The 16,389-nt window shown below is 32.3% G+C and overlaps 1 protein-coding gene across 1 annotated transcript in view; it reads right to left on the bottom strand.

Moving 5' to 3' along the window:
* Positions 1-15,986, bottom strand: part of CDH19 (cadherin 19) — a 93,127-nt gene extending 77,141 nt beyond the window's left edge. The window contains exon 1 of the mRNA XM_082698690.1: positions 15,828-15,986. The gene's annotated coding sequence lies outside the window, so the exon portion shown is untranslated. The remainder of the gene's footprint in view (positions 1-15,827) is intronic.
* Between the last annotated feature and the right edge of the window lie 403 nt (positions 15,987-16,389).

Genomic DNA, 16,389 nt, shown 5'->3' with positions numbered 1-16,389 from the left:
ACAGACATTAAGTGTTTTTATAAGAGTTTTTAACTACATAAAAATAGCTACCTCTAAGTGCGTGGGAAAGAGCTAATGATTTATTTCTAAACTTTGAAATATTCAACTACTGTTATTTCTTCAAACAATATACACATATTAAAAAATACTTTATGAATGACTACTACAAAAAGTGTAAGATATATGGTTCTTAATCTGTATGTTCTATATATTTTTTCAAATGATTTTAATGTCATTTTTTATTCTAAGCATGGCTATGTGACCATGACATATAAATATCATGATGCCTGAAATAATATGTGATATTGCATGGACATATATTGGCTAAAAATAATCTCAGTGTGATTCAGAGCAATTATGTTTTCAAAGAGGACTAATTATGACTTAAGGGATGAAAAATATTATAATCTACGCACTTATACAGTTTGTAACTGAATCTAATTATGAATTGTCTTTTCTATGACCTCTTCTTGGTTACATAAAGACAATTATTCCATCTGTGAAAACTTATAAAAATATAATGTATTCTGGAAGGCTTGTGGAAAGCTAAAACAAGGCTCAACTAAGTCAGCTTTTCATAGAGAAAAACAGATGGCAATTAATATAATGTCTCCATCTTTAGAAAACTGTGAGTGGCTTGGTCAAAATGATATATCAAAAGACTAATAATTTGCAATGGTCAGGACGTTCTAAAGCTTAGGGGAAAAAGGAAAAGTCTCAAAATCATGGTTTCTAAAACACTGCCTAAGAATGATATAAAACATTTCTCTTCGTCAACTTCTATTTTTAGGTCTTTGCTTAAATTCTAGTTAGTTCACATATAGTGTAGTACTGGTTTCAGGAGTAGAATTTAGAGATTCGTCACTTTACAGTAACACCCAGTGCTTATCACCAGGGCCCTCCTTGATGTCCACCCCCAGTCTAGTCCATGCCTCACCCATCTCCCCTCCAGCAACCCTCAGTTTGTTCTTTTAAATAAGCACATCTAACTTCTGAACACATAGGCACCTTGAAGTGAGTGATAAACAGGCAAGGGCCCAACCCAATAGATCCAGAGAAGCAAAATTTCAATGTCTGGAATTGCAGATGTTTTCAAGCGCTGATAAAGATGCAAAATATTTAATTAAAAGCTAACATCATATTAAATGATTAAAATAAAACTGATTAAAGTAAAAAATATATAGCTCTATAAAATTAAATATAAAGGCAGACATGAAGGCGGCAATTAACATAACAGACAATACCGATTTCTCAAGATAGTTCAGCTGAAACAGTTCAACAACCTAACATTTCCCAGCATTAATATACTTACTTTTGTATTTAAGTAAATAGACAAGGTCTTAAATAGGTTTACACAAATATACAGTACATTTTTTTGGAATGGATATTGAACCTGTGTCTGTTATATTAAAAAAATTAGACTTGGAGCTATAGTATAAAACCTCTCACAATCACCCATGCTACTGCTCTACCAGACATTATAAAGGGACTCAAGGGATAAAAGAGGAGTGTTAATACACATTTCAAAGCCTCCATTATTTTCTTTCTATAAATATATAACTCCTTGAATTAAGAGAGAAAAAAATTTCTTCTTTTTTTTTTTTTTTTAAAGATTTTATTTATTTATTTGACAGAGCACAAACAGGAAATGGCAGGCAGAGGAAGAGAAAGAAGCAGACTCCCGTTGAGCAGAGCTGAACCCTGGAACCCTGGGGCTATGACCTGAGCTGAAAGCAGAGGCTTATTAATCCTCTTAGCCACCCAGGTGCCCCAGAAAACAATTTCTAAATACTTCCTCTGTAATAGTTTAATCACTCACAGTCCTAAGAGCTGTGTTTTACCATTTGTTTCACACTGATGTTTTATAAAATTTGCTTGCTTCACACATTTAGATCTTGGTATCAGAGATTCAAGGTGCCGATGTCTCCCAGCACTCAGACTAATGTGAAATAGTACGAGTAAGAGAATCAATAAATAACACAGAACCAGCACTGACTAAACTTGATGGCCAACTGGATTTCAAGAGAGATGGTGTAGGGAATGTCAAAAGTGGGTTTAGAAATACTGAGGTAGCTACCTGTAAAACATACAGGCAGAAATTCTAAGTGAGCACTTGGTGATTCTATACTCAGATATGTCATTGTTATCATGATATCTTCCCTTTCACTCCATTGCTCTAAGAAAACATTACCTTTAATTCGTTAGGATTTCATAATCCATCCCTAACCTCTGGATGATTAGTACACTGAAGTGGCAGGGAAGAGACATCAGAGAGTAATAAAAATAACTAACATCTTTTAATCACTGTAGGAGACATACTATTGTTCATCAATATCATTCCTATAATTTGGCAGGATTATGTGATTAGTTTCCTAACTATCTGTAAGTAATTGATGGCTTTCACCTCAGAAATAAAGCAGTAAAAGGCTTTGTTTTTATCCCTCCCTTCTTTTGGCACTCCAATATTCTAGCTATGAGACAGCAGAACCTCAATCAAGCTTAGGGCACTGGTAACTGTATGGAACTCAATAGTGTACCCTCATGACTTTTATTAAATATTTGTGGTACGAGGTAAAGAAGTGGTAGCTGCTTGGCTAGATAGCCTAGCCCCCTAATACAATCCCCAACTATATTCCTGGAAACATAATATGTACTTCATGTTTTCTCTTGTTAATTTTCTTTGTAATTCTGTGAGATACTAATTATTAACCTCCATTTAAAAAGAAAAGAAAGAAGATCAAAGTGAGCTTATATAAACTAATGGGAAAAAAGGAGTCACAAAGGCCAGCTATAGATAATAACTGGAATAAAGTCTTGTCAGAGTAATAAAAGAGATAAAAATACCTAACCTGAAAGAATACAAGTTGAACAGGGTCAGGGTTGGAGAGAAATATGATGTGCCCAGGGACAAGTACATTTGCATATTAATTTCAAAAACATTATTCCAAACAACAGTCCAAGATAATCAGCCATTTCTAAGTTAAGATATTAAGGTTCATTAAATAGGGTAGAAATCTCCATAGCCCATATAATTCAGCTATTCCTTCCTGTGTGTATGTCAAGGCTTGGTTTCTGTAATTCAACCCAGTCTTGATATTTCTAGGGTATCTGCTCCACAATTTTAGGTAATGAATGAATTATCTGGCCATTTGCTCACTAATTATTTATTTTTATTTTTAAAAGATTTTATTTATTTATTTCAGGAAGAGAGAGTGGGAGGAGGGGCAGAGAGAGAGGGAGAGAAAGCAGACTCCCTTTTGAGCACAGAGCTCACACAGGGCTTAATCTCACAACCCTGAGATCATGACCTGAGCTGAACTCAAGACTTGGATGCTTAACCGACTGGGCCACCTAGGCAACCCCTCATGAATTTTAAAGCAAATACTTAAAATCTTTCATAGTGAGTTTAATTTTTCCTTGTGATTTCAAATAATAACCCTTTGTTATATTTTAATGTTTACATTTTTAAAGATTAAAACATAGATATACCTAAATCTCCAACAGTACTAATAATTATATTTCTTCCTTCTCCTTCCTAACCTCCTAATAATTACCGGACTGATGGATTCAATTCAACTTATTTAGTTCAGGAAAACCGAGTTGAATTACTATCGTGGACACTTGTATGTTCAGTCCTGTAGATTTCTACTCCCAATTCAAATCCAGAGTCTATAACCACGTGTTTGAGTTGAGTGCCATAGAGGAAACTTTGAAAAGTCAAATGCACATGGGATATGGTGGGCGACAGCCAAAGGCTCTCTTATCTCATAACACCAAGTAACAAGTAACTTAAAGGTTCATTACATGTAGGCATATATGCACATATAAAATTCCAAAATTCCCACTTTTTCCCAAATTTTCACATGGAGAGGATTTTAGTGAGTATTTCTAGCTTTAAGGAGTTTTTGTTAAGATGTCTGGGTGACTCAGTCAGTTAAAGCTTCTGACTTTTGATTTTAGCTCGGGTTATTATCTTAGGGCCCTGAGATCCGCTCCTCGCTCAGCGGGGGAATATGTTTGAGCATTCTCTCCCTCCCTCTGCCCCTCTCCCACTCACATGTTCTCTCTTTCTTTCTCTCGAATAAATAAATCTTGAAAAAAAATAAAGTTTTTGTTATAAATATGTGCTTATTTAAAATTGAGACTATGAATTGAGATTACCATATGGTTGCTTTCTTTTCCTTTGGTCTGATAAGGTACAGAATAGAAAGAATAGATTCAATAATACTGAGACATGCTTGCATTCCTAATGTATGCACACCACTTTGTATGTATAAAATGCATAACAAAACAATACATAAAGTATAATCTATATTATATATTATCTATATGTTGTTGGTAGTATAAATGTTATATAGAAGATAAATTCTAAGTTATACAATATAGACTATATAGCATATGGTGATTTCTAGCTAATATCATATGCAAAATTATTCTACTATTTCTTTCCTACATTGTCTTTTTTGGCATTAGGATATTATATCTATATAAATTGAGTTGAGGAATTGTCATAATTTGGATTACTGTATTATGTTTTATAAGAGTAGATTTAGCTTTAAATGATCCCAAGTATATTTTATTTTTATAATTAGTTGAATCTGATTCATTTTTAATTTTTATGACTAGAAGGAATCAAAGTTGCATTACACTCACCAACAAAAATTTTATCTAAACAAATAGAAAGGGGACCGTGGGTGGCTCAGTCTGTTGGGTGTCTGCCTTCAGCTCAGGTCATGATAGAGCCCTGTGTTGGGCTCCCTGCTCAGCGGGAGCCTGCTTCTCCCTCTACCCCTGCTTGTGCTCTTTCTCTCAAATAAATAAAATTTAAAAAACAAACAAACATAAAAAAACAAGCAGAAGGAAAACTTCATTTATGTCAAGGGTCATGCTGTGTGTGTGTGTGTGTGTGTGTGTGTGTGAATTGTATATGTGTTGAAGACTTAATTATAATTCACTTAGATATACCACTGATCCACCAATTAGAATATATATCACAAATTTCCTTTATTATCAGTTTAATCTTACACAGCTTTCAGATAATATAGAACCAGTAAGTAATGACTTTCAATGCTAAAAATAAGAATAAATAAATTTAGGAAAGTAAAAATTTCAAAGAATGATTATAAGGTGCATTTTAGAGATGTCTTTCTTTTTAACAGCGTTTATTTATCGTAGAGAGAGTGTGAGTGGGGGAAGGGGCAAAGGAAGAGGGGAAGGGAGAGAGTATCTCAGGCAGACTCCCCACGAAGCACAGAACCTGCATGGAGCTCAGTCCCATGATTCTGAGATCATGAGCTCAGCCAAAAATCAAGAATCAGATGCTTAAATGACTGAGTCACCCAAGCACCCCACTTTTGGAGATTTCTTGATCTGGGAAATAAATCATGGAAGTTTGACAAAATCACCAGTTACCATCTATGTAAAGAGTGAGAACTTCTACAATCATAGCAAAGTGAAGCATTTTTTGCTTCCACATTCTACAATCCAGAAACATTATTTGGATAAATATGAAAGCCTATCAGTTAATTATTCTCATCACATAAGTGGTATCTGACAAATTAAATTTATATATCACCATAGAAACAAGAAAAGAAAAAATATTTTTCTTCCTCACAACAATGCATCCTATTGTCCCAAGAACTTATTTCAGAATTATTTATTTGGTCTTCAATTTACATTATGCATATATTATTTGTTTTTCACTCATTGAAAATCTTTCTACCTACTGCTTACTACAGTAAATAAAGACACAGTTGCACTCTATTTGACATTTTTTTTTTTGCTGATATTGTATTAGTAGCTACACAATACCTAGTCAAATATATCATCTAAATGTTCCCTTCTCCAATTATCAATTGCTTTCAGTACATATTCTTTATAACTATAATAGCTATAAATGTATTCTACCATCAAAAGCAATACTTAGTAAGCACCACTGCCAAATGGTGTGGAAAATATAATTTTGTATTGAAAAAGGCATAATACAAACATGACTTTTTAAAGACCTAAATCTTAGTGAATAGAAAAAAATTTTAAAGTCATACACTCTATTTGTGTGTGTGTGTGTGTGTGTGTGTGTGTGTGTGTAGAATCAATGCAAAACTTAAAACATTTATAACAGTATCATAGAACCACATAGTACCTGATTCATATGAACTGGTTAAAATATTAAAGCATTTTAGCTGCCATGTGAAAACACTTTGACAATTGCAGTAATTATTATTTTAAAACATGAACAAACATGACAAAACTATTATTTTATGCTGGAGATGGTTACATTTTTCTACTTTAAAATTTTCATTATGCATGAAGAGAATTCCTTTTTCTTTACATAAGTGTAAAGTAATCAATAACTTGGTTGATTCAGTCCCTCAATTTCTAGGAAATGACTTACTCACCTTATTCACATTAGAATTAACCACAAAGCTAAATAAAATGTAGATTGCATATTCCAAAGATTCTGATTCACCATTTAGGAGATTTTCACAAGCTCCAAGATGATTATAAGGCAAATTGTCCAAGGATACCACCACCACCACAACCATTACGTCTAACATATATTGGGGGCTTATGTCATGACTATTACTATATAAAGAGTATGCCATTCTTTAAGTGATTTCCCTTACAACAGTTCTATGGTATATGTCCATTATTATTGATATTTCATAAATGCAGACAGTGAGCACACAGAAGTTAACTAGATTTGCTTAGCTATGTAATAATTTGTCAGGCTGGAATTAAATCCAAGCAGATTACTTCCTTCAGAGCTGGTTCCCTTAACCTTGAGGGAAACCATTTTCCAGGATATGGATGCCATTTTGGAAAAGAAAAAAGAAATATATGGGTAAATAATGGCCAGGGTTTATTTCTAGGACAGTGGTTTCCAAATTTTCATATTTATTCTTCTATGAAAAAACTGCTTAGGGTAAACTCCAATATTATAATACGTATTTATATACTAAACATTTACTTCTACAACTTTTACCACCATAAAGATATTTAATAAAAATATACTCAAAATTGAAATATAAGAGTATGAGGTAAAACATCAATATAAATAGATTTTTTAAATATTTTGCCACAGCTCAGCTGATGGTCTTGGGCACACTCTACATTACCTTTAGGGGACCACATGGGAGTCACTTGTCTGGAGATTGCTCTACAAAGTGGAGGAGCACAACATGGCCATTTTGAATATTTCAAGTCCGTATCTCCCACCTTATCCTGTTTTTCTCTCTCTTCAAGAGAACAATTTGCATGGGTTCTCAGACTTTTACTCTATGTCCTGATTATGCAATAGTAACTTTCTGGTTGCCAAATTATACCACAATAGATGGTTCTTATAAGTAATACAAACTGAAAATAGGAATTAAGTCAAATGAACTATATAATTTCTATCTCGTTCTTTTTCTTAATTATAGTACTTAGTTAAATATTCATTTAATATTAATATTAAATTAGTATTGACCACTCAGGAGAATATGTATAAAATGTAAAGATTTGTGTCTCTATAATAATACAGCTGCATGACACTAGTCTAAGTACTTAAACACTCAGATTGAGTTTCTCCAACTGCAAAATGAGATAGCATACGTAACTTCTAGGTATGCTGTGATAAGTCACATAAAAATAACAAGCTGGACCTGAAGCATATCAAATGTTCAATAAAGGTAGTTATTATCATATCACAAAAACGTGGCATTTATTTAAATATTTCTAATCAGATTTCTTCAGAAAATTCTAATTAATCTCTTCCTAAAGTGCAGAAGAGAGCCACTACTAAGTCCCCATTGCTACAAGAATAAAAGAATAATAATAAAAGAAGTGACTGTAAATCATTCAGGTAAGAGCTCTGTCCAATTCAAGGCAATTGGGAATGGGAAATATTTCCTAAATATTATAAATAACTTCAGGTTAATACACGGAAGGCTAATGTGTACAGTTTCTATTATATGAAATGTCAGGATTTGGTAGGAGAAAGGAGTAGAATTGTGTATAAGTAGTCACGGGACCTAAGACACTTTAGAGACAGCAGAGGAATAAACCATTACTATATAGGTCTGTTGTCACATCTTAATATAGGAAAGTTGATTTCCATCAACTTGTAAGTTGAAGTCTCTCTCTCTCTCTCTCTCTCCCTACCTGTCTGCCTATCAATTTTCTTTAATAGAGAAATATATATCCTCAAGAGAAAAACTGTAATATTTGAGGATCTCTAAATCAATCACCTTGGTCATTGCCATAAAAATATCTAATGAATTCTGACAGTATTCAGTCTCCATTCCCCACTCATACAAAAAGACTTCCCAAACAATCTTTATGTTCCTTATTCTTATATATACATGAGGTTCCTTTTAGGCAAAGATGCCAGTTGAAAGAAAAAGTCCAAAACAAATAGAAAACATAAAAATATAACTGAAAAGAAGCAAAAACAAATGCCAGGAGTGGTAGACAACAACAACAACAGAAAGGAAGAAACCCAAAATCTCCTTAGATAAATAAAGGACTTCCTCAATGAAAGAAGTATAGCTTGCTTTTAATAAGTGTGTTTAGAAAACAGGAACTGTAATTCCTGGCTATTTTTTTTTTAATTTTTATTTTTTATAAACATATATTTTTATCCCCAGGGGTACAGGTCTGTGAATCACCAGGTTTACACACTTCACAGCACTCACCAAAGCACATACCCTCCCCAATGTCCATAATCCCACCCTCTTCTCCCAAAAAGGTAAATTTGAAAAGCAGAAAAACAAAGCATGGGTATAGAAAATAAGATAAAAAGATTATTAGGGTATTAATTCAAAAGATACAACATAAAAAAATAAATCTCAGAGAAATGGAATAAATGTCCATTCACTCTCTCCATATTTTTCTCATCCAATCTACACAAAAATGCAATCTGGCTTGTCCCCCCACCAATACTACAATGCAACCAATCCATCCAGGTCAAGAGGGGGATTTCTTTAACAAAATTCAATAATTTTTTTTCTTTATTTTTTTGAAATTAACTTTATAGTGGCATAGCACATTGTTGCTTTCATCATAATTGCAGTTCCCTTTTTAAGAATTTTCTCTCTTTTGGCTTGCAAAGCTCAACACACTTTCAAGCTTCTCCTTCACCTCAAAATCTCTATGTCATTTTATTGTTCTCTTCCTTAAATACTAAAGATCCGTTCTTCAGAAATGCTTTGCTCATTCTATATGTGCAATAATATCTGCAGATTTTATGGCTTCAATTAATGTCTATATACCAAAGCACTACTAAGGATTCTTAGCGGTCCATATTTATCTCTTTTGTTATCTATAGATCTATTTTCCAAGATGCATTTCAAAGTCTCATGGCCCACAGAGAAACCCTTATCTCTTATTGCTCATTCCTCTTCATCACTTTCTCTCATTGAATGGATACAGGACCCATTCAAAAACTGTAACTTGAATAACGAACCCCCCTTCAATGTTTACTTTACCTTCCATACATATTCAAACTTCATTTATGGTCAAGTCTACATCTTAAATCTCTCAACTATATGCACTTACTTCTTCCTTTTTTAATTAATATATATTATTTGCCCCAGGGGCACTTACTTCTTATAACCTCAAAGCTCTTAATCTATGACTTCTTGTCATGAGCTGTTTCTCATACCAGCAAAATAAACTGAAATGATATGTTTAAATTAGAAAATATTTTTCAGGAGTGTTAAAGATTTTACACCATTTTATCTACTGAATTCATGTCTGAAAGTCTATCCTAAAAAAATAAATCAGAATTTAGAAAATGTGGTGTAAAACGCTGTTTACTAGTGTACTATCTATTGCATAAAAATATAAAACTAATTTTTGAAGACAGTTAATTTTTGACATATATACTCAAATGTTTAAAGAGATTGGACAGGATTATGACAATTATAGTTGTATAGTAGAAAGATTTAATAGTTGACAACACTCATGGTATCAGGAAAGTAAAGTTCCATAGTGAATTGTATTTAATTAGAAAAATCAATGTTAACAAATGAACATGAAAATAGGTATCTTTCTTGTCACCAAAAGAGGTCACACCAACATCATTGGTAATTTACCTATCACCAAAACTAACATGCACCCTTAGTGCCCCGATTTGGTTTCTCATACCATTTGTCAATTAAAAGAAAAACAAACAAAAAATGGTACATCTTGGTGAATAACTAAAGAGAAGTTTTAGGAATGACTGAAGCAGAAAAGAATGGACTGAAGAGTGATCAGAGTCTAGAACTGAAGAATCTAAGAATAGATGAGTCATTCAAAGTAGATGCTAATAGAAAAAAAGCAGAGATCTCTTCACTGGGGAGTATGGATTTAAGAAAGAATGTTTTAAGATAAAAATTGCAGTTTGGGGATTCTGTTTGTAGGTCAATTAAATGACTTGAGTGTTAAAAAATAAATTCAAGAAATTCTAAATTTTAATCTCTCAAATTATTCTATGTGTCAAAATGATACTGAAATCAATTTCAAAACTGAAAAAATGAATTGATAAGGAGTTTAATTTAGTATTTCAGTAGCCATTCACAAAAATTTTAGAGTAAAATGATAATAAATTTTGGATCCTAATATGGAATGTCTACCTCAAAGGAGAAGTTTTTAAAAATAATGAAACATATAAATAAAAAATTCCATCTTTGTGCAGTGGCAGTATCATAGCCAATGAGGTTTATCCGAGGTGCGATTATTGCTAATTGAAAAAATTCCATATCATATATGTTTTTGTTTTCTGAATGCAGGTTAAAATAACTTAGTGACTAGCCCACATTATTTTTGACTAGTCCACATTTTTAAAGTACATCTTGTTGAATTTATTTAGAGTATGTGATCATGAAAATATATTTTGAAGACAAAACTTGAAACCAGATGAATTAGCTTAGCAGAGTGTTTACTACAACTATTTTACATTCTGGGGTTATCATCTCATGATTGTATGCTATTAGCTATGTACAGAGAATGACCAAGGAATGTATTTTAGTAAACATAATACTGGAAACACCTCACAAGGAAGACTTTTTTAAATCTCTTTAACATGAGTGGCATGCTTACAGAATAAGTAAACTCCTACTCCAAAATTCCCAAAATAAGCACTTTGGGTACATCACATTAATTCCTTTTTTTTCTTTCTCTTTTTAAAATTTTATTTACTTATTTGACAGACAGAGAGAGAGAAATCACAAGTAGGCAGAGAAGCAGGCAGAGAGAGAGGGGAAAACAGGCTCCATGCTGAGCAGAGAGCCCCATGCCGGGCTCAATCCCAGGACCCTGAGATCATGACCTGAGCTGAAGACAGAGGCTTAACCCACTCAGCCACCCAGGCGCCCCACATCACATTAATTCTAAATAAAATGTATATAGGAAAAATGAAAAGAGATACATTTGTAAATCTATAAGACAGTAAAAGTGTACCTCCAAGAGATGGGATGGGTTAAACATACATATAAATTTCAGGAAGGGAAACCATCATGAATATAATTAATTTGAGGAACAAATGGATTTAAAAAGCAAGACGAAATAGATTCTTTAAGGTTTTGATTCCTTTGTAATTGATGCCAGAGAAGATAAAGATGTTCCTTTCAGTGCTTAAATGTAAAAGCATTCAGTATAGTTTGATGAATGATTGAATTGTTTGACTGAAAAGATGTCTTTTTTTTCCTCTTAGAGCTTACATTATGTGGACTATGAGCCACTCCATTTAACAATGTGTAGAAATAGTTAATATGTTCTGTGAAGAGATGATGTTCTTATATAAAATAATCCATGTTATTTCTTTAATCCAGCAAGCCTAGCATCATTTTGTTTCTTAATATGTAGAAAGCAGCTAATTAACAATTTACTAAAATTTGGATACTTAACTTACATATATACAGTGTTAAAAGTGTATTGCTTATTCCTGTTTCCCTACAATGCAAGTGTTCAATTATAATACAGTGTCACATAATCTCATAAAAATTATACTTACGATTTAAGAACTGTGTGTTTTAAACATTTGTTTAATATACACACACAATGACAACATTGCTTCGTATCTTTAAAACAGTTTAAATTTAAATTTCATAGAAGTAACTTTATATATGTCATCCTCTATATAAAATGGCATGCAACACAAGGAACAACAGGTTTTGGCAAGGATGTGGAGTAAGGGGAACCCTCTTGCATTGTTGTGGGAATGTAAACTGGTGCAGCCACTCTGGAGAATGGAATGGAGGTTCCTCAGAAAATGAAAAATAGAACTACACTACAATCTGTCAATTGCCCTAATAGATATTTACCCAAAGAATACAAAAATACTAATTCAGATTATCTGCAATAACCAAACTATGGAAATAGCCTGTGTCCATTTATTGGATGGATAAAGAAGAGTCACACACACTGAAAGATCACTGAGTTTTAATGCAATAATGGGGATGGAGCTAGAGAATATTATGCTAAGCAAAATAAGTTAGAGAAAGACAGGTAACATTTGATTTCACTCATATGTGGTTTTGTTAGGAAACAAAACAAACCAGCAAAGGGGGAAAAAAGAGAGAGAGGCAAAACAAGGAACAGATTCTCAACTATAAAGAACAAACTAATGGTTACCAAACTAATGGTTACCAAAGGCGACATGGGGGGTGTGGAAATGGGTTAAACAGGTGATGGGGGTTAAGGAGTGCACTTGTTTGATGAGCACAGGATGATGTATGGATGTGGAATAAATTACTGTATTACTGTATTATACACCTGAAACTAATATAACACTAACTAAGTGGGATTAAAATAGAAACTTAAAAAAATTTTAAAAATATGAGGCATGGGAAACTATACAATGGCATAGAACTTTAATAATTTATGTGGTCTTGATATTATCAAGTGAAAAAAATATATTTATATACACATAAAAATATATATGTGTGTGTATGTATGTATACATATATATTATATATATAATATATATATTTATATATATATAAAATCTGAAATCTGTCCATAGACAAAAACAGGCACATGTATATGTGTGTGCATGCAAATATACATACGCATTTTTATAGTCTTTATGACAGTCATTTTTAATGGCTATATATGATTTTATTGTGATAGAGAGCATATTATGTTACTCAATTCATCATTTATAATCCCGTTGTCGTAGATATTCTTCATTATCTACTTTTAGATTATTTAAGTATGATGAAGTCCCAGGAAAGAGACTTACTGGGTCAAAAATTCAGCTGCAACTTTGGTTGTTTGTTAGCTTCAGGAGTAAGAGAATTCAGTGATTCATCACTTACATACAACACCCAGTGATCATCACAAGTGCCCTCCTTAATGCCCATCACCCATTTATCCCATCCCTGTCCACGACCCTCCAAGAACTTTTGGATTTTTCCCTATTAGTGAAGGTTCTTTTATGGCTTGCCTCTCTTTCTTTCTCTCCCCCACCTCTTCCTCTACATTCATCTCTTTTGCTTCTTAAATCCCAAGGTGAGTGAAATCATAGGGTATCAGTCTTCATCTGACCGAAGTCAGTACTTTAGCACAAAACACTCTAGATCCACTCAGGTCATCTTAAATAGCAGGACTGCATTGTTTTTGATGGCTGAGTAATATTCCATTGTCACATATGCCCATTTATTATTAACTAATAATTTGGGGTCAAATCCTGGTATGTCTATAGAATTGGTATATTTTACAAATGTTGGATAAAAGAAAGAAAATAACCAAAGAAAAACCAATGTCTTATCCAGACACAAAGACAAAAGCCTTATTTAGAAGGAAGAGAATTATATCCATCTGAAAAGTGATGTTATGGCCCCCCCTTTTTTTTTTTCACCTAATATTATAGGGAAATTTTGTTTTACACTCTCTCTCTGTCAAATAAATAAAATATTCATAAAGAACAATATTTAAAGGGTACATGTTAAGAGCATGAATGTCAAAAAATTCAATGTCAGTTTATATTTAGTTATACATTATCATCTATCTAATTATATGTATCTCAATTATGACAAATTCCTGAAAGATGGGTCAGATTTTTAAAGAATGCTTGGGAAACATTTATGCAAATCATTTTAAAGCATCTTCATTTACGATAATTTAATTGAAATTTTTTTTAAAGTTTCCAGGAATAAGTACATTGGAAGGATTCTAAGGGAAAAACAAAACAAAACAAAATATATGAATAGATGAAATACCCTTTAAGATCTCCAGTCTGTATATGTGTGTGTTTGTGTGTGTGTGAGAGAGAGAGGTAGAGAGGCAGTGCATTTAAGTATAGAAGTAAAAATATTTCAATATTTTATTAGGACACAAAGAATTACTAAAATTGAGAATGGAAAATGAAGATATAATTTACATAATGTTCTGAGACATTTCAGTCATTGTTACAAAGCCTTGGTAAAGCAGAAAATGCATATAAAAAATAAGAGAATAAGTCATCTAGAGAGGACTTCTAGATTTTGTAAACTTGCTGTTTGTAAAAATTAAATAATTTTAGACTTTCAATTTTAAAATGTTTATTCCTTTTGGGGTACAGCTTTATTGGTTACAAAATTTGGTAAACAGAAATGTCCACATTATATAAAAATTTAAATATTTTCAAACTAAAAATTGTAAGTACATATCTATTTGCACATGTGTACTTAGACATCTAACATATATAGAATTTGGAATGAAGGATATTATATGAATGCATATTATTTTATTACATTACTTGATATTGCAAGTGTCCCCAAAATATAAATTTATATTGCTAAATATGCAAATATTTTACATAAATAATGTCTTCTGTATAGATATATTAGTTCAAAATATTAATTCTTTTGAGCTACAATATAAATTAACATAAAGAAAATATTTGCCATTCTATTTAGATATTTTTGTTGTTACCTCTTCATATGTTTTTTATATGCTAGTTACAGACTTACTAAATCCCTTTGGTGCAAGCTTACATTAAAGTATTTTATTAAAATTAGAAACTTGCAATAAATTAAATTTACTTGCAATAAATTAAAACTGAAGCAATATTAAATATCTCACAATTTGAATTTTTGTAATTTACACTTTCATGTCTTTCATATTATTGTGTCTTTCATATCTCTTGAATCAGCTATTTTATTACATGTGATGATATAATTTATTGCAAATTAATACATGCACATTTGAATATGTTGTATCTGTTGATAATTTGCCCAATTGTTCACTTCTCATTAATATTATTACTATTATATTCTTAATTACTTTAGCTTTTTTGCCTTAACACTTTTCTAAAGTTCATAAAAGTTTGATAGCCCAAACAACTGACAAAAAGGAAGAAAATAAAGTATTTGTATGTCAACTTTGAGAATTGACTGTCCTTCAAAGAAACATTTAATTTTATTCAGATATGCGGAAAGCTCCACACTGAATATCATTTCCTAAGAAGTTATTAATTGAATTAAAAATATTTACTCTATATTTTCCTTGCATCTTTAAGGTGATTTTATTGTCCACAGCATCTGATAGAACAAAGATAAATACATGATAAATTAAAAACAAAATCCTAGAGGAAGAAAATAAATAAAGGTGATACATTCCTCCTAAGAAGTTTAACATTTTAAATGTTCTGGAATGAGCAACTTTTATTTTCCTCAATCTGAATGGTAGAGATGGCCAACTGGTCTCATAAGTATTTATTTTAGAGACAGTTCAATATATACATTGTGATTTTAAATTTTTCGAATTTTTTTCTCTTTTGAAGCACTAAGTAGCAAAGCACTTTTAAAGTCCTTTCTGGCCCAATATTCATGATAAGACAATTTATATAATTCAAATATGCCTAATTCTCACATCCTTACCTCTGTTATCTTCAAGTTCTAGGAGTTCTGCAAACATTGACATTCAAAATTCATGGTAAACGCATGAGGACGAGGAGGAGAGACGGTTCTTACTTTGCTTCCCAGGCTTCGCCTCAAACATGAACATGTGTCACAGTGCTCTGAGCTGGAGATACTTGCTCGTTTAGTACCACACCACCAGCATGTCACTGCTTACAGAATGCTATTTTGGGTTCTCTGAGTACAGCCATGAACACTGAGCCTTTTGTGCAAAATATCATAAGGGCACTCTGATGTCCGTTCATAGGCTTGGATTAAAATGCAGACAGCTCCAGCAAGTGGTAGGAGCTATTTTTTTTTTTTTCCCTTTTTCCTAACAACAAGCAAAAGGAAAAATAAAGTACTTATTGGTTTGAGGTGATAAGGAGGGAATTCAACTTCTGTAAGAGAATCCTACAAGTGGAAAGGACATGCCCTCTACTTGGGGATTAGCTGAAGAAACAAATGATCAATTTAAAACAGGCACAAAAGTTACTAAAAAGAGAAGAGCTTTTCCACTCAGCGTCTATGCCTTCTGGCTGCT

Source organism: Mustela nivalis (assembly GCF_964662115.1).
Source record: "Mustela nivalis genome assembly, chromosome: 14".
In the NCBI taxonomy this organism is placed as follows: domain Eukaryota; kingdom Metazoa; phylum Chordata; class Mammalia; order Carnivora; family Mustelidae; genus Mustela; species Mustela nivalis.
The sequence above is the reverse complement of the archived record's forward strand: the minus strand, read 5'-3'. Positions and strand labels throughout refer to the sequence as shown.